We start from the raw sequence: 24,067 nt of genomic DNA on the forward strand, positions 1-24,067 counted from the left end.
GCTACAGCAGGATGTCATCTGACTTGAGGGCAAGCTATAGGATACATTTATCATGTTACTGAAATGGGTAGCAGGCTAATCAGGACTCCCAGCTGTAGGCGAAGATGGGGAGATGGAAGAAACACAGGCATTATTTGAGATGTATTCATTTATTCAAGGTATGGGTGATAATATTCTCAGGTTCTCTATATGTTAACTGATAGGGATGTGCAAGAAGGACGATGGTAGAACCTGCTGTTCATAGTTTTTATCATTACCAGTAACTGCAGCATAAACCTTCCTCCATAAACGTATCGGATCACTTAATAGTTATAGGCGTACCATAGTCTAAAATAATTCAAGTGAGCAGATTATGCTGTCACTTGGCTAGCAATGAGGTCTTTTTGTATTTACATTCTAATATAGGTGGTGGAGTTGTGTAGAGAGCGGTAGCAAATGAGTCTTAGGATTGGGAGATGTATGATAGGTTGAAATAATTTGAGATTTGAATTCTTTTTGAGCTGTGGGATTTTACAATATTACAGCCGCCATAGTACTGATTATTAACTCTTTATCAAAATGTGTTTGTTGTTGTGTTGTATTACTTTGGAAATATTCAAGTTCTGTTAATAGACTAACAGTGGACTTTCCCATTTGCAGAATATATTGAATGACCAGTAGAGGGAGTGCTTCAGAAGAAACTTTCTCGGAGTTGCTGACAACCCAAAAAAAAAGTTCAGCAACTTTCGGCTTGATTTACTAATTACATGGTAAGTCAAACTCCCAATTTATCATTTTGCTTTTCCTTAATGAAGTTCATAGCATCTGACGGCTCTCAGCACCTTTTAGTGTGGTCTTCTGCATGAATATTATTTGTCAAGACTGAAGCGATATGGTTGAAGCTACGGGCATCATGATAGCTTATTAAAGATGTTGACTGTCTACAAGGCTGACAATCCTACTTTAGATACTTGTGCTAGCAATATGTCATCAGAGGAAATTGGCGTGTTTGAGGCTGGAATGAGGTGTCTTATTTTAGAACAATTGCCTTAGTTTCACATGGAGGGAAGCTATTTTAACCTTCCTCCCTCAACTCTTTATATGGGACGCTTATAGTCGAGAAGGATTGTCTTTAGTATATTCTGTATTCTTGTACCTCTGCCACCCTTTTCAAAAGGGGAGCTCAATGCTTTCAATGTTGCAGAGTCCTTTCCCATTACACATTCCACTTGCCTTGCAGTCATAATTACAGATAGTTACCTAGTGCGGAATTGCTAATGCCTCGTTGTTCTGTGTAATTGTCATCCATGGCCACTCATCAAGATGTGCCCTGACATCATAAAGCTACAGCAGGATGTCATCTGACTTGAGGGCAAGCTATAGGATACATTTATCATGTTACTGAAATGGGTAGCAGGCTAATCAGGACTCCCAGCTGTAGGCGAAGATGGGGAGATGGAAGAAACACAGGCATTATTTGAGATGTATTCATTTATTCAAGGTATGGGTGATAATATTCTCAGGTTCTCTATATGTTAACTGATAGGGATGTGCAAGAAGGACGATGGTAGAACCTGTTGTTCATAGTTTTTATCATTACCAGTAACTGCAGCATAAACCTTCCTCCATAAACGTATCGGATCACTTAATAGTTATAGGCGTACCATAGTCTAAAATAATTCAAGTGAGCAGATTATGCTGTCACTTGGCTAGCAATGAGGTCTTTTTGTATTTACATTCTAATATAGGTGGTGGAGTTGTGTAGAGAGCGGTAGCAAATGAGTCTTAGGATTGGGAGATGTATGATAGGTTGAAATAATTTGAGATTTGAATTCTTTTTGAGCTGTGGGATTTTACAATATTACAGCCGCCATAGTACTGATTATTAACTCTTTATCAAAATGTGTTTGTTGTTGTGTTGTATTACTTTGGAAATATTCAAGTTCTGTTAATAGACTAACAGTGGACTTTCCCATTTGCAGAATATATTGAATGACCAGTAGAGGGAGTGCTTCAGAAGAAACTTTCTCGGAGTTGCTGACAACCCAAAAAAAAAGTTCAGCAACTTTCGGCTTGATTTACTAATTACATGGTAAGTCAAACTCTCAATTTATCATTTTGCTTTTCCTTAATGAAGTTCATAGCATCTGACGGCTCTCAGCACCTTTTAGTGTGGTCTTCTGCATGAATATTATTTGTCAAGACTGAAGCGATATGGTTGAAGCTACGGGCATCATGATAGCTTATTAAAGATGTTGACTGTCTACAAGGCTGGCAATCCAACTTTAGATACTTGTGCTAGCAATATGTCATCAGAGGAAATTGGCGTGTTTGAGGCTGGAATGAGGTGTCTTATTTTAGAACAATTGCCTTAGTTTCACATGGAGGGAAGCTATTTTAACCTTCCTCCCTCAACTCTTTATATGGGACGCTTATAGTCGAGAAGGATTGTCTTTAGTATATTCTGTATTCTTGTACCTCTGAAACCCTTTTCAAAAGGGGAGCTCAATGCTTTCAATGTTGCAGAGTCCTTTCCCATTACACATTCCACTTGCCTTGCAGTCATAATTACAGATAGTTACCTAGTGCGGAATTGCTAATGCCTCGTTGTTCTGTGTAATTGTCATCCATGGCCACTCATCAAGATGTGCCCTGACATCATAAAGCTACAGCAGGATGTCATCTGACTTGAGGGCAAGCTATAGGATACATTTATCATGTTACTGAAATGGGTAGCAGGCTAATCAGGACTCCCAGCTGTAGGCAAGGATGGGGAGATGGAAGAAACACAGGCATTATTTGAGATGTATTCATTTATTCAAGGTATGGGTGATAATATTCTCAGGTTCTCTATATGTTAACTGATAGGGATGTGCAAGAAGGACGATGGTAGAACCTGTTGTTCATAGTTTTTATCATTACCAGTAACTGCAGCATAAACCTTCCTCCATAAACGTATCGGATCACTTAATAGTTATAGGCGTACCATAGTCTAAAATAATTCAAGTGAGCAGATTATGCTGTCACTTGGCTAGCAATGAGGTCTTTTTGTATTTACATTCTAATATAGGTGGTGGAGTTGTGTAGAGAGCGGTAGCAAATGAGTCTTAGGATTGGGAGATGTATGATAGGTTGAAATAATTTGAGATTTGAATTCTTTTTGAGCTGTGGGATTTTACAATATTACAGCCGCCATAGTACTGATTATTAACTCTTTATCAAAATGTGTTTGTTGTTGTGTTGTATTACTTTGGAAATATTCAAGTTCTGTTAATAGACTAACAGTGGACTTTCCCATTTGCAGAATATATTGAATGACCAGTAGAGGGAGTGCTTCAGAAGAAACTTTCTCGGAGTTGCTGACAACCCAAAAAAAAGTTCAGCAACTTTCGGCTTGATTTACTAATTACATGGTAAGTCAAACTCTCAATTGATCATTTTGCTTTTCCTTAATGAAGTTCATAGCATCTGACGGCTCTCAGCACCTTTTAGTGTGGTCTTCTGCATGAATATTATTTGTCAAGACTGAAGCGATATGGTTGAAGCTACGGGCATCATGATAGCTTATCAAAGATGTTGACTGTCTACAAGGCTGACAATCCTACTTTAGATACTTGTGCTAGCAATATGTCATCAGAGGAAATTGGCGTGTTTGAGGCTGGAATGAGGTGTCTTATTTTAGAACAATTGCCTTAGTTTCACATGGAGGGAAGCTGATTTAACCTTCCTCCCTCAACTCTTTATATGGGACGCTTATAGTCGAGAAGGATTGTCTTTAGTATATTCTGTATTCTTGTACCTCTGCCACCCTTTTCAAAATGGGAGCTCAATGCTTTCAATGTTGCAGAGTCCTTTCCCATTACACATTCCACTTGCCTTGCAGTCATAATTACAGATAGTTACCTAGTGCGGAATTGCTAATGCCTCGTTGTTCTGTGTAATTGTCATCCATGGCCACTCATCAAGATGTGCCCTGACATCATAAAGCTACAGCAGGATGTCATCTGACTTGAGGGCAAGCTATAGGATACATTTATCATGTTACTGAAATGGGTAGCAGGCTAATCAGGACTCCCAGCTGTAGGCGAAGATGGGGAGATGGAAGAAACACAGGCATTATTTGAGATGTATTCATTTATTCAAGGTATGGGTGATAATATTCTCAGGTTCTCTATATGTTAACTGATAGGGATGTGCAAGAAGGACGATGGTAGAACCTGTTGTTCATAGTTTTTATCATTACCAGTAACTGCAGCATAAACCTTCCTCCATAAACGTATCAGATCACTTAATAGTTATAGGCGTACCATAGTCTAAAATAATTCAAGTGAGCAGATTATGCTGTCACTTGGCTAGCAATGAGGTCTTTTTGTATTTACATTCTAATATAGGTGGTGGAGTTGTGTAGAGAGCGGTAGCAAATGAGTCTTAGGATTGGGAGATGTATGATAGGTTGAAATAATTTGAGATTTGAATTCTTTTTGAGCTGTGGGATTTTACAATATTACAGCCGCCATAGTACTGATTATTAACTCTTTATCAAAATGTGTTTGTTGTTGTGTTGTATTACTTTGGAAATATTCAAGTTCTGTTAATAGACTAACAGTGGACTTTCCCATTTGCAGAATATATTGAATGACCAGTAGAGGGAGTGCTTCAGAAGAAACTTTCTCGGAGTTGCTGACAACCCAAAAAAAAAGTTCAGCAACTTTCGGCTTGATTTACTAATTACATGGTAAGTCAAACTCTCAATTTATCATTTTGCTTTTCCTTAATGAAGTTCATAGCATCTGATGGCTCTCAGCACCTTTTAGTGTGGTCTTCTGCATGAATATTATTTGTCAAGACTGAAGCGATATGGTTGAAGCTACGGGCATCATGATAGCTTATTAAAGATGTTGACTGTCTACAAGGCTGACAATCCTACTTTAGATACTTGTGCTAGCAATATGTCATCAGAGGAAATTGGCGTGTTTGAGGCTGGAATGAGGTGTCTTATTTTAGAACAATTGCCTTAGTTTCACATGGAGGGAAGCTATTTTAACCTTCCTCCCTCAACTCTTTATATGGGACGCTTATAGTCGAGAAGGATTGTCTTTAGTATATTCTGTATTCTTGTACCTCTGAAACCCTTTTCAAAAGGGGAGCTCAATGCTTTCAATGTTGCAGAGTCCTTTCCCATTACACATTCCACTTGCCTTGCAGTCATAATTACAGATAGTTACCTAGTGCGGAATTGCTAATGCCTCGTTGTTCTGTGTAATTGTCATCCATGGCCACTCATCAAGATGTGCCCTGACATCATAAAGCTACAGCAGGATGTCATCTGACTTGAGGGCAAGCTATAGGATACATTTATCATGTTACTGAAATGGGTAGCAGGCTAATCAGGACTCCCAGCTGTAGGCAAAGATGGGGAGATGGAAGAAACACAGGCATTATTTGAGATGTATTCATTTATTCAAGGTATGGGTGATAATATTCTCAGGTTCTCTATATGTTAACTGATAGGGATGTGCAAGAAGGACGATGGTAGAACCTGTTGTTCATAGTTTTTATCATTACCAGTAACTGCAGCATAAACCTTCCTCCATAAACGTATCGGATCACTTAATAGTTATAGGCGTACCATAGTCTAAAATAATTCAAGTGAGCAGATTATGCTGTCACTTGGCTAGCAATGAGGTCTTTTTGTATTTACATTCTAATATAGGTGGTGGAGTTGTGTAGAGAGCGGTAGCAAATGAGTCTTAGGATTGGGAGATGTATGATAGGTTGAAATAATTTGAGATTTGAATTCTTTTTGAGCTGTGGGATTTTACAATATTACAGCCGCCATAGTACTGATTATTAACTCTTTATCAAAATGTGTTTGTTGTTGTGTTGTATTACTTTGGAAATATTCAAGTTCTGTTAATAGACTAACAGTGGACTTTCCCATTTGCAGAATATATTGAATGACCAGTAGAGGGAGTGCTTCAGAAGAAACTTTCTCGGAGTTGCTGACAACCCAAAAAAAAAGTTCAGCAACTTTCGGCTTGATTTACTAATTACATGGTAAGTCAAACCCTCAATTGATCATTTTGCTTTTCCTTAATGAAGTTCATAGCATCTGACGGCTCTCAGCACCTTTTAGTGTGGTCTTCTGCATGAATATTATTTGTCAAGACTGAAGCGATATGGTTGAAGCTACGGGCATCATGATAGCTTATCAAAGATGTTGACTGTCTACAAGGCTGACAATCCTACTTTAGATACTTGTGCTAGCAATATGTCATCAGAGGAAATTGGCGTGTTTGAGGCTGGAATGAGGTGTCTTATTTTAGAACAATTGCCTTAGTTTCACATGGAGGGAAGCTATTTTAACCTTCCTCCCTCAACTCTTTATATGGGACGCTTATAGTCGAGAAGGATTGTCTTTAGTATATTCTGTATTCTTGTACCTCTGCCACCCTTTTCAAAAGGGGAGCTCAATGCTTTCAATGTTGCAGAGTCCTTTCCCATTACACATTCCACTTGCCTTGCAGTCATAATTACAGATAGTTACCTAGTGCGGAATTGCTAATGCCTCGTTGTTCTGTGTAATTGTCATCCATGGCCACTCATCAAGATGTGCCCTGACATCATAAAGCTACAGCAGGATGTCATCTGACTTGAGGGCAAGCTATAGGATACATTTATCATGTTACTGAAATGGGTAGCAGGCTAATCAGGACTCCCAGCTGTAGGCGAAGATGGGGAGATGGAAGAAACACAGGCATTATTTGAGATGTATTCATTTATTCAAGGTATGGGTGATAATATTCTCAGGTTCTCTATATGTTAACTGATAGGGATGTGCAAGAAGGACGATGGTAGAACCTGCTGTTCATAGTTTTTATCATTACCAGTAACTGCAGCATAAACCTTCCTCCATAAACGTATCGGATCACTTAATAGTTATAGGCGTACCATAGTCTAAAATAATTCAAGTGAGCAGATTATGCTGTCACTTGGCTAGCAATGAGGTCTTTTTGTATTTACATTCTAATATAGGTGGTGGAGTTGTGTAGAGAGCGGTAGCAAATGAGTCTTAGGATTGGGAGATGTATAATAGGTTGAAATAATTTGAGATTTGAATTCTTTTTGAGCTGTGGGATTTTACAATATTACAGCCGCCATAGTACTGATTATTAACTCTTTATCAAAATGTGTTTGTTGTTGTGTTGTATTACTTTGGAAATATTCAAGTTCTGTTAATAGACTAACAGTGGACTTTCCCTTTTGCAGAATATATTGAATGACCAACAGAGGGAGTGCTGCAGAAGAAACTTTTTCGGAGTTGCTGACAACCCAAAAAAAAAAGTTCAGCAGCTTTCGGCTTGATTTACCAATTTACATGGTGAGTCAAACTCTCAATTTATCATTTTGCTTTTCCTTAATGAAGTTCATAGCATCTGACGGCTCTCAGCACCTTTTAGTGTGGTCTTCTGCATGAATATTATTTGTCAAGACTGAAGCAATATGGTTGAAGCTACGGGCATCATGATAGCTTATCAAAGATGTTGACTGTCTGCAAGGCTGACAATCCTACTTTAGATACTTGTGCTAGCAATATGTCATCAGAGGAAATTGGCGTGTTTGAGGCTGGAATGAGGTGTCTTATTTTAGAACAATTGCCTTAGTTTCACATGGAGGGAAGCTATTTTAACCTTCCTCCCTCAACTCTTTATATGGGACGCTTATAGTCGAGAAGGATTGTCTTTAGTATATTCTGTATTCTTGTACCTCTGCCACCCTTTTCAAAAGGGGAGCTCAATGCTTTCAATGTTGCAGAGTCTTTTCCCATTACACATTCCACTTGCCTTGCAGTCATAATTACAGATAGTTACCTAGTGCGGAATTGCTAATGCCTCATTGTTCTGTGTAATTCTCATCCATGGCTACTCATCAAGATGTGCCCTGACATCATAAAGCTACAGCAGGATGTCATCTGACTTGAGGGCAAGTTATAGGATACATTTATCATGTTACTGAAATGGGTAGCAGGCTAATCAGGACTCCCAGCTGTAGGCAAAGATGGGGAGATGGAAGAAACACAGGCATTATTTGAGATGTATTCATTTATTCAAGGTATGGGTGATAATATTCTCAGGTTCTCTATATGTTAACTGATAGGGATGTGCAAGAAGGACGATGGTAGAACCTGTTGTTCATAGTTTTTATCATTACCAGTAACTGCAGCATAAACCTTCCTCCATAAACGTATCGGATCACTTAATAGTTATAGGCGTACCATAGTCTAAAATAATTCAAGTGAGCAGATTATGCTGTCACTTGGCTAGCAATGAGGTCTTTTTGTATTTACATTCTAATATAGGTGGTGGAGTTGTGTAGAGAGCGGTAGCAAATGAGTCTTAGGATTGGGAGATGTATGATAGGTTGAAATAATTTGAGATTTGAATTCTTTTTGAGCTGTGGGATTTTACAATATTACAGCCGCCATAGTACTGATTATTAACTCTTTATCAAAATGTGTTTGTTGTTGTGTTGTATTACTTTGGAAATATTCAAGTTCTGTTAATAGACTAACAGTGGACTTTCCCATTTGCAGAATATATTGAATGACCAGTAGAGGGAGTGCTTCAGAAGAAACTTTCTCGGAGTTGCTGACAACCCAAAAAAAAAGTTCAGCAACTTTCGGCTTGATTTACTAATTACATGGTAAGTCAAACTCTCAATTTATCATTTTGCTTTTCCTTAATGAAGTTCATAGCATCTGACGGCTCTCAGCACCTTTTAGTGTGGTCTTCTGCATGAATATTATTTGTCAAGACTGAAGCGATATGGTTGAAGCTACGGGCATCATGATAGCTTATTAAAGATGTTGACTGTCTACAAGGCTGGCAATCCAACTTTAGATACTTGTGCTAGCAATATGTCATCAGAGGAAATTGGCGTGTTTGAGGCTGGAATGAGGTGTCTTATTTTAGAACAATTGCCTTAGTTTCACATGGAGGGAAGCTATTTTAACCTTCCTCCCTCAACTCTTTATATGGGACGCTTATAGTCGAGAAGGATTGTCTTTAGTATATTCTGTATTCTTGTACCTCTGAAACCCTTTTCAAAAGGGGAGCTCAATGCTTTCAATGTTGCAGAGTCCTTTCCCATTACACATTCCACTTGCCTTGCAGTCATAATTACAGATAGTTACCTAGTGCGGAATTGCTAATGCCTCGTTGTTCTGTGTAATTGTCATCCATGGCCACTCATCAAGATGTGCCCTGACATCATAAAGCTACAGCAGGATGTCATCTGACTTGAGGGCAAGCTATAGGATACATTTATCATGTTACTGAAATGGGTAGCAGGCTAATCAGGACTCCCAGCTGTAGGCAAGGATGGGGAGATGGAAGAAACACAGGCATTATTTGAGATGTATTCATTTATTCAAGGTATGGGTGATAATATTCTCAGGTTCTCTATATGTTAACTGATAGGGATGTGCAAGAAGGACGATGGTAGAACCTGTTGTTCATAGTTTTTATCATTACCAGTAACTGCAGCATAAACCTTCCTCCATAAACGTATCGGATCACTTAATAGTTATAGGCGTACCATAGTCTAAAATAATTCAAGTGAGCAGATTATGCTGTCACTTGGCTAGCAATGAGGTCTTTTTGTATTTACATTCTAATATAGGTGGTGGAGTTGTGTAGAGAGCGGTAGCAAATGAGTCTTAGGATTGGGAGATGTATGATAGGTTGAAATAATTTGAGATTTGAATTCTTTTTGAGCTGTGGGATTTTACAATATTACAGCCGCCATAGTACTGATTATTAACTCTTTATCAAAATGTGTTTGTTGTTGTGTTGTATTACTTTGGAAATATTCAAGTTCTGTTAATAGACTAACAGTGGACTTTCCCATTTGCAGAATATATTGAATGACCAGTAGAGGGAGTGCTTCAGAAGAAACTTTCTCGGAGTTGCTGACAACCCAAAAAAAAGTTCAGCAACTTTCGGCTTGATTTACTAATTACATGGTAAGTCAAACTCTCAATTGATCATTTTGCTTTTCCTTAATGAAGTTCATAGCATCTGACGGCTCTCAGCACCTTTTAGTGTGGTCTTCTGCATGAATATTATTTGTCAAGACTGAAGCGATATGGTTGAAGCTACGGGCATCATGATAGCTTATCAAAGATGTTGACTGTCTACAAGGCTGACAATCCTACTTTAGATACTTGTGCTAGCAATATGTCATCAGAGGAAATTGGCGTGTTTGAGGCTGGAATGAGGTGTCTTATTTTAGAACAATTGCCTTAGTTTCACATGGAGGGAAGCTGATTTAACCTTCCTCCCTCAACTCTTTATATGGGACGCTTATAGTCGAGAAGGATTGTCTTTAGTATATTCTGTATTCTTGTACCTCTGCCACCCTTTTCAAAATGGGAGCTCAATGCTTTCAATGTTGCAGAGTCCTTTCCCATTACACATTCCACTTGCCTTGCAGTCATAATTACAGATAGTTACCTAGTGCGGAATTGCTAATGCCTCGTTGTTCTGTGTAATTGTCATCCATGGCCACTCATCAAGATGTGCCCTGACATCATAAAGCTACAGCAGGATGTCATCTGACTTGAGGGCAAGCTATAGGATACATTTATCATGTTACTGAAATGGGTAGCAGGCTAATCAGGACTCCCAGCTGTAGGCGAAGATGGGGAGATGGAAGAAACACAGGCATTATTTGAGATGTATTCATTTATTCAAGGTATGGGTGATAATATTCTCAGGTTCTCTATATGTTAACTGATAGGGATGTGCAAGAAGGACGATGGTAGAACCTGTTGTTCATAGTTTTTATCATTACCAGTAACTGCAGCATAAACCTTCCTCCATAAACGTATCAGATCACTTAATAGTTATAGGCGTACCATAGTCTAAAATAATTCAAGTGAGCAGATTATGCTGTCACTTGGCTAGCAATGAGGTCTTTTTGTATTTACATTCTAATATAGGTGGTGGAGTTGTGTAGAGAGCGGTAGCAAATGAGTCTTAGGATTGGGAGATGTATGATAGGTTGAAATAATTTGAGATTTGAATTCTTTTTGAGCTGTGGGATTTTACAATATTACAGCCGCCATAGTACTGATTATTAACTCTTTATCAAAATGTGTTTGTTGTTGTGTTGTATTACTTTGGAAATATTCAAGTTCTGTTAATAGACTAACAGTGGACTTTCCCATTTGCAGAATATATTGAATGACCAGTAGAGGGAGTGCTTCAGAAGAAACTTTCTCGGAGTTGCTGACAACCCAAAAAAAAAGTTCAGCAACTTTCGGCTTGATTTACTAATTACATGGTAAGTCAAACTCTCAATTTATCATTTTGCTTTTCCTTAATGAAGTTCATAGCATCTGATGGCTCTCAGCACCTTTTAGTGTGGTCTTCTGCATGAATATTATTTGTCAAGACTGAAGCGATATGGTTGAAGCTACGGGCATCATGATAGCTTATTAAAGATGTTGACTGTCTACAAGGCTGACAATCCTACTTTAGATACTTGTGCTAGCAATATGTCATCAGAGGAAATTGGCGTGTTTGAGGCTGGAATGAGGTGTCTTATTTTAGAACAATTGCCTTAGTTTCACATGGAGGGAAGCTATTTTAACCTTCCTCCCTCAACTCTTTATATGGGACGCTTATAGTCGAGAAGGATTGTCTTTAGTATATTCTGTATTCTTGTACCTCTGAAACCCTTTTCAAAAGGGGAGCTCAATGCTTTCAATGTTGCAGAGTCCTTTCCCATTACACATTCCACTTGCCTTGCAGTCATAATTACAGATAGTTACCTAGTGCGGAATTGCTAATGCCTCGTTGTTCTGTGTAATTGTCATCCATGGCCACTCATCAAGATGTGCCCTGACATCATAAAGCTACAGCAGGATGTCATCTGACTTGAGGGCAAGCTATAGGATACATTTATCATGTTACTGAAATGGGTAGCAGGCTAATCAGGACTCCCAGCTGTAGGCAAAGATGGGGAGATGGAAGAAACACAGGCATTATTTGAGATGTATTCATTTATTCAAGGTATGGGTGATAATATTCTCAGGTTCTCTATATGTTAACTGATAGGGATGTGCAAGAAGGACGATGGTAGAACCTGTTGTTCATAGTTTTTATCATTACCAGTAACTGCAGCATAAACCTTCCTCCATAAACGTATCGGATCACTTAATAGTTATAGGCGTACCATAGTCTAAAATAATTCAAGTGAGCAGATTATGCTGTCACTTGGCTAGCAATGAGGTCTTTTTGTATTTACATTCTAATATAGGTGGTGGAGTTGTGTAGAGAGCGGTAGCAAATGAGTCTTAGGATTGGGAGATGTATGATAGGTTGAAATAATTTGAGATTTGAATTCTTTTTGAGCTGTGGGATTTTACAATATTACAGCCGCCATAGTACTGATTATTAACTCTTTATCAAAATGTGTTTGTTGTTGTGTTGTATTACTTTGGAAATATTCAAGTTCTGTTAATAGACTAACAGTGGACTTTCCCATTTGCAGAATATATTGAATGACCAGTAGAGGGAGTGCTTCAGAAGAAACTTTCTCGGAGTTGCTGACAACCCAAAAAAAAAGTTCAGCAACTTTCGGCTTGATTTACTAATTACATGGTAAGTCAAACCCTCAATTGATCATTTTGCTTTTCCTTAATGAAGTTCATAGCATCTGACGGCTCTCAGCACCTTTTAGTGTGGTCTTCTGCATGAATATTATTTGTCAAGACTGAAGCGATATGGTTGAAGCTACGGGCATCATGATAGCTTATCAAAGATGTTGACTGTCTACAAGGCTGACAATCCTACTTTAGATACTTGTGCTAGCAATATGTCATCAGAGGAAATTGGCGTGTTTGAGGCTGGAATGAGGTGTCTTATTTTAGAACAATTGCCTTAGTTTCACATGGAGGGAAGCTATTTTAACCTTCCTCCCTCAACTCTTTATATGGGACGCTTATAGTCGAGAAGGATTGTCTTTAGTATATTCTGTATTCTTGTACCTCTGCCACCCTTTTCAAAAGGGGAGCTCAATGCTTTCAATGTTGCAGAGTCCTTTCCCATTACACATTCCACTTGCCTTGCAGTCATAATTACAGATAGTTACCTAGTGCGGAATTGCTAATGCCTCGTTGTTCTGTGTAATTGTCATCCATGGCCACTCATCAAGATGTGCCCTGACATCATAAAGCTACAGCAGGATGTCATCTGACTTGAGGGCAAGCTATAGGATACATTTATCATGTTACTGAAATGGGTAGCAGGCTAATCAGGACTCCCAGCTGTAGGCGAAGATGGGGAGATGGAAGAAACACAGGCATTATTTGAGATGTATTCATTTATTCAAGGTATGGGTGATAATATTCTCAGGTTCTCTATATGTTAACTGATAGGGATGTGCAAGAAGGACGATGGTAGAACCTGCTGTTCATAGTTTTTATCATTACCAGTAACTGCAGCATAAACCTTCCTCCATAAACGTATCGGATCACTTAATAGTTATAGGCGTACCATAGTCTAAAATAATTCAAGTGAGCAGATTATGCTGTCACTTGGCTAGCAATGAGGTCTTTTTGTATTTACATTCTAATATAGGTGGTGGAGTTGTGTAGAGAGCGGTAGCAAATGAGTCTTAGGATTGGGAGATGTATAATAGGTTGAAATAATTTGAGATTTGAATTCTTTTTGAGCTGTGGGATTTTACAATATTACAGCCGCCATAGTACTGATTATTAACTCTTTATCAAAATGTGTTTGTTGTTGTGTTGTATTACTTTGGAAATATTCAAGTTCTGTTAATAGACTAACAGTGGACTTTCCCTTTTGCAGAATATATTGAATGACCAACAGAGGGAGTGCTGCAGAAGAAACTTTTTCGGAGTTGCTGACAACCCAAAAAAAAAAGTTCAGCAGCTTTCGGCTTGATTTACCAATTTACATGGTGAGTCAAACTCTCAATTTATCATTTTGCTTTTCCTTAATGAAGTTCATAGCATCTGACGGCTCTCAGCACCTTTTAGTGTGGTCTTCTGCATGAATATTATTTGTCAAGACTGAAGCAATATGGTTGAAGCTACGGGCATCATGATAGCTTATCAAAGATGTTGACTGTCTGCAAGGCTGACAATCCTACTTTAGATACTTGTGCTAGCAATATGTCATCAGAGGAAATTGGCGTGTTTGAGGCTGGAATGAGGTGTCTTATTTTAGAACAATTGCCTTAGTTTCACATGGAGGGAAGCTATTTTAACCTTCCTCCCTCAACTCTTTATATGGGACGCTTATAGTCGAGAAGGATTGTCTTTAGTATATTCTGTATTCTTGTACCTCTGCCACCCTTTTCAAAAGGGGAGCTCAATGCTTTCAATGTTGCAGAGTCTTTTCCCATTACACATTCCACTTGCCTTGCAGTCATAATTACAGATAGTTACCTAGTGCGGAATTGCTAATGCCTCATTGTTCTGTGTAATTCTCATCCATGGCTACTCATCAAGATGTGCCCTGACATCATAAAGCTACAGCAGGATGTCATCTGACTTGAGGGCAAGTTATAGGATACATTTATCATGTTACTGAAATGGGTAGCAGGCTAATCAGGACTCCCAGCTGTAGGCAAAGATGGGGAGATGGAAGAAACACAGGCATTATTTGAGATGTATTCATTTATTCAAGGTATGGGTGATAATATTCTCAGGTTCTCTATATGTTAACTGATGGGGATGTGCAAGAAGGACGATGGTAGAACCTGTTGTTCATAGTTTTTATCATTACCAGTAACTGCAGCATAAACCTTCCTCCATAAACGTATCGGATCACTTAATAGTTATAGGCGTACCATAGTCTAAAATAATTCAAGTGAGCAGATTATGCTGTCACTTGGCTAGCAATGAGGTCTTTTTGTATTTACATTCTAATATAGGTGGTAGAGTTGTGTAGAGAGCGGTAGCAAATGAGTCTTAGGATTGGGAGATGTATGATAGGTTGAAATAATTTGAGATTTGAATTCTTTTTGAGCTGTGGGATTTTACAATATTACAGCCGCCATAGTACTGATTATTAACTCTTTATCAAAATGTGTTTGTTGTTGTGTTGTATTACTTTGGAAATATTCAAGTTCTGTTAATAGACTAACAGTGGACTTTCCCATTTGCAGAATATATTGAATGACCAGTAGAGGGAGTGCTTCAGAAGAAACTTTCTCGGAGTTGCTGACAACCAAAAAAAAAAGTTCAGCAACTTTCGGCTTGATTTACTAATTACATGGTAAGTCAAACTCTCAATTTATCATTTTGCTTTTCCTTAATGAAGTTCATAGCATCTGACGGCTCTCAGCACCTTTTAGTGTGGTCTTCTGCATGAATATTATTTGTCAAGACTGAAGCGATATGGTTGAAGCTACGGGCATCATGATAGCTTATTAAAGATGTTGACTGACTACAAGGCTGACAATCCTACTTTAGATACTTGTGCTAGCAATATGTCATCAGAGGAAATTGGCGTGTTTGAGGCTGGAATGAGGTCTTATTTTAGAACAATTGCCTTAGTTTCACATGGAGGGAAGCTATTTTAACCTTTCTCCCTCAACTCTTTATATGGGACGCTTCTAGTCGAGAAGGATTGTCTTTAGTATATTCTGTATTCTTGTACCTCTGAAACCCTTTTCAAAAGGGGAGCTCAATGCTTTCAATGTTGCAGAGTCCTTTCCCATTACACATTCCACTTGCCTTGCAGTCATAATTACAGATAGTTACCTAGTGCGGAATTGCTAATGCCTCGTTGTTCTGTGTAATTGTCATCCATGGCCACTCATCAAGATGTGCCCTGACATCATAAAGCTACAGCAGGATGTCATCTGACTTGAGGGCAAGCTATAGGATACATTTATCATGTTACTGAAATGGGTAGCAGGCTAATCAGGACTCCCAGCTGTAGGCAAAGATGGGGAGATGGAAGAAACACAGGCATTATTTGAGATGTATTCATTTATTCAAGGTATGGGTGATAATATTCTCAGGTTCTCTATATGTTAACTGATAGGGATGGGCAAGAAGGACGATGGTAGAACCTGTTGTTCATAGTTTTTATCATTACCAGTAACTGCAGCATAAACCTTCCTCCATAAACGTATCGGATCACTTAATAGTTATAGGCGTACCATAGTCTAAAATAATTCAAGTGAGCAGATTATGCTGTCACTTGGCTAGCAATGAGGTCTTTTTGTATTTACATTCTAATATAGGTGGTAGAGTTGTGGAAAGAGCGGTAGCAAATGAGTCTTCGGATTGGGAGATGTATGATAGGTTGAAATAATTTGAGATTTGAATTCTTTTTGAGCTGTGGGATTTTACAATATTACAGCCGCCATAGTACTGATTATTAACTCTTTATCAAAATGTGTTTGTTGTTGTGATGTATTACTTTGGAAATATTCAAGTTCTGTTAATAGACTAACAGTGGACTTTCCCATTTGCAGAATATATTGAATGACCAGTAGAGGGAGTGCTTCAGAAGAAACTTTCTCGGAGTTGCTGACAACCCAAAAAAAAAGTTCAGCAACTTTCGGCTTGATTTACTAATTACATGGTAAGTCAAACTCTCAATTTATCATTTTGCTTTTCCTTAATGAAGTTCATAGCATCTGACGGCTCTCAGCACCTTTTAGTGTGGTCTTCTGCATGAATATTATTTGTCAAGACTGAAGCGATATGGTTGAAGCTATGGGCATCATGATAGCTTATCAAAGATGTTGACTGTCTACAAGGCTGACAATCCTACTTTAGATACTTGTGCTAGCAATATGTCATCAGAGGAAATTGGCGTGTTTGAGGCTGGAATGAGGTGTCTTATTTTAGAACAATTGCCTTAGTTTCACATGGAGGGAAGCTATTTTAACCTTCCTCCCTCAACTCTTTATATGGGACGCTTATGGTCGAGAAGGATTGTCTTTAGTATATTCTGTATTCTTGTACCTCTGCCACCCTTTTCAAAAGGGGAGCTCAATGCTTTCAATGTTGCAGAGTCTTTTCCCATTACACATTCCACTTGCCTTGCAGTCATAATTACAGATAGTTACCTAGTGCGGAATTGCTAATGCCTCATTGTTCTGTGTAATTGTCATCCATGGCTACTCATCAAGATGTGCCCTGACATCATAAAGCTACAGCAGGATGTCATCTGACTTGAGGGCAAGCTATAGGATACATTTATCATGTTACTGAAATGGGTAGCAGGCTAATCAGGACTCCCAGCTGTAGGCAAAGATGGGGAGATGGAAGAAACACAGGCATTATTTGAGATGTATTCATTTATTCAAGGTATGGGTGATAATATTCTCAGGTTCTCCATATGTTAACTGATAGGGATGTGCAAGAAGGACGATGGTAGAACCTGTTGTTCATAGTTTTTATCATTACCAGTAACTGCAGCATAAACCTTCCTCCATAAACGTATCGGATCACTTAATAGTTATAGGCGTACCATAGTCTAAAATAATTCAAGTGAGCAGATTATGCTGTCACTTGGCTAGCAATGAGGTCTTTTTGTATTTACATTCTAATATAAGTGGTAGAGTTGTGGAAAGAGCGGTAGCAAATGAGTCTTAGGATTGGGAGATGTATGATAGGTTGAAATAATTTGAGATTTGAATTCTTTTTGAGCTGTGGGATTTTACAATATTACAGCCGCCATAGTACTGATTATTAACTCTTTATCAAAATGTGTTTGTTGTTGTGTTGTATTACTTTGGAAATATTCAAGTTCTGTTAATAGACTAACAGTGGACTTTCCCATTTGCAGAATATATTGAATGACCAGTAGAGGGAGTGCTTCAGAAGAAACTTTCTCGGAGTTGCTGACAACCCAAAAAAAAAGTTCAGCAACTTTCGGCTTGATTTACTAATTACATGGTAAGTCAAACTCTCAATTTATCATTTTGCTTTTCCTTAATGAAGTTCATAGCATCTGACGGCTCTCAGCACCTTTTAGTGTGGTCTTCTGCATGAATATTATTTGTCAAGACTGAAGCGATATGGTTGAAGCTATGGGCATCATGATAGCTTATCAAAGATGTTGACTGTCTACAAGGCTGACAATCCTACTTTAGATACTTGTGCTAGCAATATGTCATCAGAGGAAATTGGCGTGTTTGAGGCTGGAATGAGGTGTCTTATTTTAGAACAATTGCCTTAGTTTCACATGGAGGGAAGCTATTTTAACCTTCCTCCCTCAACTCTTTATATGGGACGCTTATGGTCGAGAAGGATTGTCTTTAGTATATTCTGTATTCTTGTACCTCTGCCACCCTTTTCAAAAGGGGAGCTCAATGCTTTCAATGTTGCAGAGTCTTTTCCCATTACACATTCCACTTGCCTTGCAGTCATAATTACAGATAGTTACCTAGTGCGGAATTGCTAATGCCTCATTGTTCTGTGTAATTGTCATCCATGGCTACTCATCAAGATGTGCCCTGACATCATAAAGCTACAGCAGGATGTCATCTGACTTGAGGGCAAGCTATAGGATACATTTATCATGTTACTGAAATGGGTAGCAGGCTAATCAGGACTCCCAGCTGTAGGCAAAGATGGGGAGATGGAAGAAACACAGGCATTATTTGAGATGTATTCATTTATTCAAGGTATGGGTGATAATATTCTCAGGTTCTCTATATGTTAACTGATAGGGATGTGCCAGAAGGAAGAAGGTAGAACCTGTTGTTCATAGTTTTTATCATTACCAGTAACTGCAGCATAAACCTTCTTACATAAACGTATCGGATCACTTAATAGTTACATGCGTACCATAGTCTAAAATAATTCAAGGGAGCAGATTATGCTGCCACTTGGCTAGCAATGAGGTCTTTTTGTATTTTCATTCTAATATAGGTGGTAGAGTTGTGTAGAGAGCGGTAGCAAATGAGTCTTAGGATTGGGAGATGTATGATAGGTTGAAAAAATTTGAGATTTGAATTTTTTTTGAGCTGTGGGATTTTACAATATTACAGCCGCCATAGTACTGATTATTAACTCTTTATCAAAATGTGTTTGTTGTTGTGTTGTATTACTTTGGAAATATTCAAGTTCTGTTAATAGAATAACAGTGGACTTTCCCATTTGCAGAATATATTGAATGACCAACAGAGGGAGTGCTGCAGAAGAAACTTTCTCGGAGTTGCTGACAACCCAAAAAAAAAGTTCAGCAACTTTCGGCTTGATTTACTAATTACATGGTAAGTCAAACTCTCAATTTATCATTTTGCTTTTCCTTAATGAAGTTCATAGCATCTGACGGCTCTCAGCACCTTTTAGTGTGGTCTTCTGCATGAATATTATTTGTCAAGACTGAAGCGATATGGTTGAAGCTACGGGCATCATGATAGCTTATTAAAGATGTTGACTGACTACAAGGCTGACAATCCTACTTTAGATACTTGTGCTAGCAATATGTCATCAGAGGAAATTGGCGTGTTTGAGGCTGGAATGAGGTGTCTTATTTTAGAACAATTGCCTTAGTTTCACATGGAGGGAAGCTATTTTAACCTTCCTCCCTCAACTCTTTATATGGGACGCTTCTAGTCGAGAAGGATTGTCTTTAGTATATTCTGTATTCTTGTACCTCTGAAACCCTTTTCAAAAGGGGAGCTCAATGCTTTCAATGTTGCAGAGTCCTTTCCCATTACACATTCCACTTGCCTTGCAGTCATAATTACAGATAGTTACCTAGTGCGGAATTGCTAATGCCTCGTTGTTCTGTGTAATTTTCATCCATGGCCACTCATCAAGATGTGCCCTGACATCATAAAGCTACAGCAGGATGTCATCTGACTTGAGGGCAAGCTATAGGATACATTTATCATGTTACTGAAATGGGTAGCAGGCTAATCAGGACTCCCAGCTGTAGGCAAAGATGGGGAGATGGAAGAAACACAGGCATTATTTGAGATGTATTCATTTATTCAAGGTATGGGTGATAATATTCTCAGGTTCTCTATATGTTAACTGATAGGGATGGGCAAGAAGGACGATGGTAGAACCTGTTGTTCATAGTTTTTATCATTACCAGTAACTGCAGCATAAACCTTCCTCCATAAACGTATCGGATCACTTAATAGTTATAGGCGTACCATAGTCTAAAATAATTCAAGTGAGCAGATTATGCTGTCACTTGGCTAGCAATGAGGTCTTTTTGTATTTACATTCTAATATAGGTGGTAGAGTTGTGGAAAGAGCGGTAGCAAATGAGTCTTAGGATTGGGAGATGTATGATAGGTTGAAATAATTTGAGATTTGAATTCTTTTTGAGCTGTGGGATTTTACAATATTACAGCCGCCATAGTACTGATTATTAACTCTTTATCAAAATGTGTTTGTTGTTGTGTTGTATTACTTTGGAAATATTCAAGTTCTGTTAATAGACTAACAGTGGACTTTCCCTTTTGCAGAATATATTGAATGACCAGTAGAGGGAGTGCTTCAGAAGAAACTTTCTCGGAGTTGCTGACAACCCAAAAAAAAAGTTCAGCAACTTTCGGCTTGATTTACTAATTACATGGTAAGTCAAACTCTCAATTTATCATTTTGCTTTTCCTTAATGAAGTTCATAGCATCTGACGGCTCTCAGCACCTTTTAGTGTGGTCTTCTGCATGAATATTATTTGTCAAGACTGAAGCAATATGGTTGAAGCTATGGGCATCATGATAGCTTATCAAAGATGTTGACTGTCTACAAGGCTGACAATCCTACTTTAGATACTTGTGCTAGCAATATGTCATCAGAGGAAATTGGCGTGTTTGAGGCTGGAATGAGGTGTCTTATTTTAGAACAATTGCCTTAGTTTCACATGGAGGGAAGCTATTTTAACCTTCCTCCCTCAACTCTTTATATGGGACGCTTATGGTCGAGAAGGATTGTCTTTAGTATATTCTGTATTCTTGTACCTCTGCCACCCTTTTCAAAAGGGGAGCTCAATGCTTTCAATGTTGCAGAGTCTTTTCCCATTACACATTCCACTTGCCTTGCAGTCATAATTACAGATAGTTACCTAGTGCGGAATTGCTAATGCCTCATTGTTCTGTGTAATTGTCATCCATGGCTACTCATCAAGATGTGCCCTGACATCATAAAGCTACAGCAGGATGTCATCTGACTTGAGGGCAAGCTATAGGATACATTTATCATGTTACTGAAATGGGTAGCAGGCTAATCAGGACTCCCAGCTGTAGGCAAAGATGGGGAGATGGAAGAAACACAGGCATTATTTGAGATGTATTCATTTATTCAAGGTATGGGTGATAATATTCTCAGGTTCTCTATATGTTAACTGATAGGGATGTGCCAGAAGGAAGAAGGTAGAACCTGTTGTTCATAGTTTTTATCATTACCAGTAACTGCAGCATAAACCTTCTTACATAAACGTATCGGATCACTTAATAGTTACATGCGTACCATAGTCTAAAATAATTCAAGGGAGCAGATTATGCTGCCACTTGGCTAGCAATGAGGTCTTTTTGTATTTTCATTCTAATATAGGTGGTAGAGTTGTGTAGAGAGCGGTAGCAAATGAGTCTTAGGATTGGGAGATGTATGATAGGTTGAAAAAATTTGAGATTTGAATTTTTTTTGAGCTGTGGGATTTTACAATATTACAGCCGCCATAGTACTGATTATTAACTCTTTATCAAAATGTGTTTGTTGTTGTGTTGTATTACTTTGGAAATATTCAAGTTCTGTTAATAGAATAACAGTGGACTTTCCCATTTGCAGAATATATTGAATGACCAACAGAGGGAGTGCTGCAGAAGAAACTTTCTCGGAGTTGCTGACAACCCAAAAAAAAAGTTCAGCAACTTTCGGCTTGATTTACTAATTACATGGTAAGTCAAACTCTCAATTTATCATTTTGCTTTTCCTTAATGAAGTTCATAGCATCTGACGGCTCTCAGCACCTTTTAGTGTGGTCTTCTGCATGAATATTATTTGTCAAGACTGAAGCGATATGGTTGAAGCTACGGGCATCATGATAGCTTATTAAAGATGTTGACTGACTACAAGGCTGACAATCCTACTTTAGATACTTGTGCTAGCAATATGTCATCAGAGGAAATTGGCGTGTTTGAGGCTGGAATGAGGTGTCTTATTTTAGAACAATTGCCTTAGTTTCACATGGAGGGAAGCTATTTTAACCTTCCTCCCTCAACTCTTTATATGGGACGCTTCTAGTCGAGAAGGATTGTCTTTAGTATATTCTGTATTCTTGTACCTCTGAAACCCTTTTCAAAAGGGGAGCTCAATGCTTTCAATGTTGCAGAGTCCTTTCCCATTACACATTCCACTTGCCTTGCAGTCATAATTACAGATAGTTACCTAGTGCGGAATTGCTAATGCCTCGTTGTTCTGTGTAATTTTCATCCATGGCCACTCATCAAGATGTGCCCTGACATCATAAAGCTACAGCAGGATGTCATCTGACTTGAGGGCAAGCTATAGGATACATTTATCATGTTACTGAAATGGGTAGCAGGCTAATCAGGACTCCCAGCTGTAGGCAAAGATGGGGAGATGGAAGAAACACAGGCATTATTTGAGATGTATTCATTTATTCAAGGTATGGGTGATAATATTCTCAGGTTCTCTATATGTTAACTGATAGGGATGGGCAAGAAGGACGATGGTAGAACCTGTTGTTCATAGTTTTTATCATTACCAGTAACTGCAGCATAAACCTTCCTCCATAAACGTATCGGATCACTTAATAGTTATAGGCGTACCATAGTCTAAAATAATTCAAGTGAGCAGATTATGCTGTCACTTGGCTAGCAATGAGGTCTTTTTGTATTTACATTCTAATATAGGTGGTAGAGTTGTGGAAAGAGCGGTAGCAAATGAGTCTTAGGATTGGGAGATGTATGATAGGTTGAAATAATTTGAGATTTGAATTCTTTTTGAGCTGTGGGATTTTACAATATTACAGCCGCCATAGTACTGATTATTAACTCTTTATCAAAATGTGTTTGTTGTTGTGTTGTATTACTTTGGAAATATTCAAGTTCTGTTAATAGACTAACAGTGGACTTTCCCTTTTGCAGAATATATTGAATGACCAACAGAGGGAGTGCTGCAGAAGAAACTTTTTCGGAGTTGCTGACAACCCAAAAAAAAAAGTTCAGCAGCTTTCGGCTTGATTTACCAATTTACATGGTGAGTCAAACTCTCAATTTATCATTTTGCTTTTCCTTAATGAAGTTCATAGCATCTGACGGCTCTCAGCACCTTTTAGTGTGGTCTTCTGCATGAATATTATTTGTCAAGACTGAAGCAATATGGTTGAAGCTACGGGCATCATGATAGCTTATCAAAGATGTTGACTGTCTGCAAGGCTGACAATCCTACTTTAGATACTTGTGCTAGCAATATGTCATCAGAGGAAATTGGCGTGTTTGAGGCTGGAATGAGGTGTCTTATTTTAGAACAATTGCCTTAGTTTCACATGGAGGGAAGCTATTTTAACCTTCCTCCCTCAACTCTTTATATGGGACGCTTATAGTCGAGAAGGATTGTCTTTAGTATATTCTGTATTCTTGTACCTCTGCCACCCTTTTCAAAAGGGGAGCTCAATGCTTTCAATGTTGCAGAGTCTTTTCCCATTACACATTCCACTTGCCTTGCAGTCATAATTACAGATAGTTACCTAGTGCGGAATTGCTAATGCCTCATTGTTCTGTGTAATTGTCATCCATGGCTACTCATCAAGATGTGCCCTGACATCATAAAGCTACAGCAGGATGTCATCTGACTTGAGGGCAAGCTATAGGATACATTTATCATGTTACGGAAATGGGTAGCAGGCTAATCAGGACTCCCAGCTGTAGGCAAAGATGGGGAGATGGAAGAAACACAGGCATTATTTGAGATGTATTCATTTATTCAAGGTATGGGTGATAATATTCTCAGGTTCTCTATATGTTAACTGATAGGGATGTGCAAGAAGGACGATGGTAGAACCTGTTGTTCATAGTTTTTATCATTACCAGTAACTGCAG

This window comes from Lissotriton vulgaris, chromosome 11, assembly GCF_964263255.1.
Source record: "Lissotriton vulgaris chromosome 11, aLisVul1.2, whole genome shotgun sequence".
Taxonomy (NCBI): Eukaryota; Metazoa; Chordata; class Amphibia; order Caudata; family Salamandridae; genus Lissotriton; species Lissotriton vulgaris.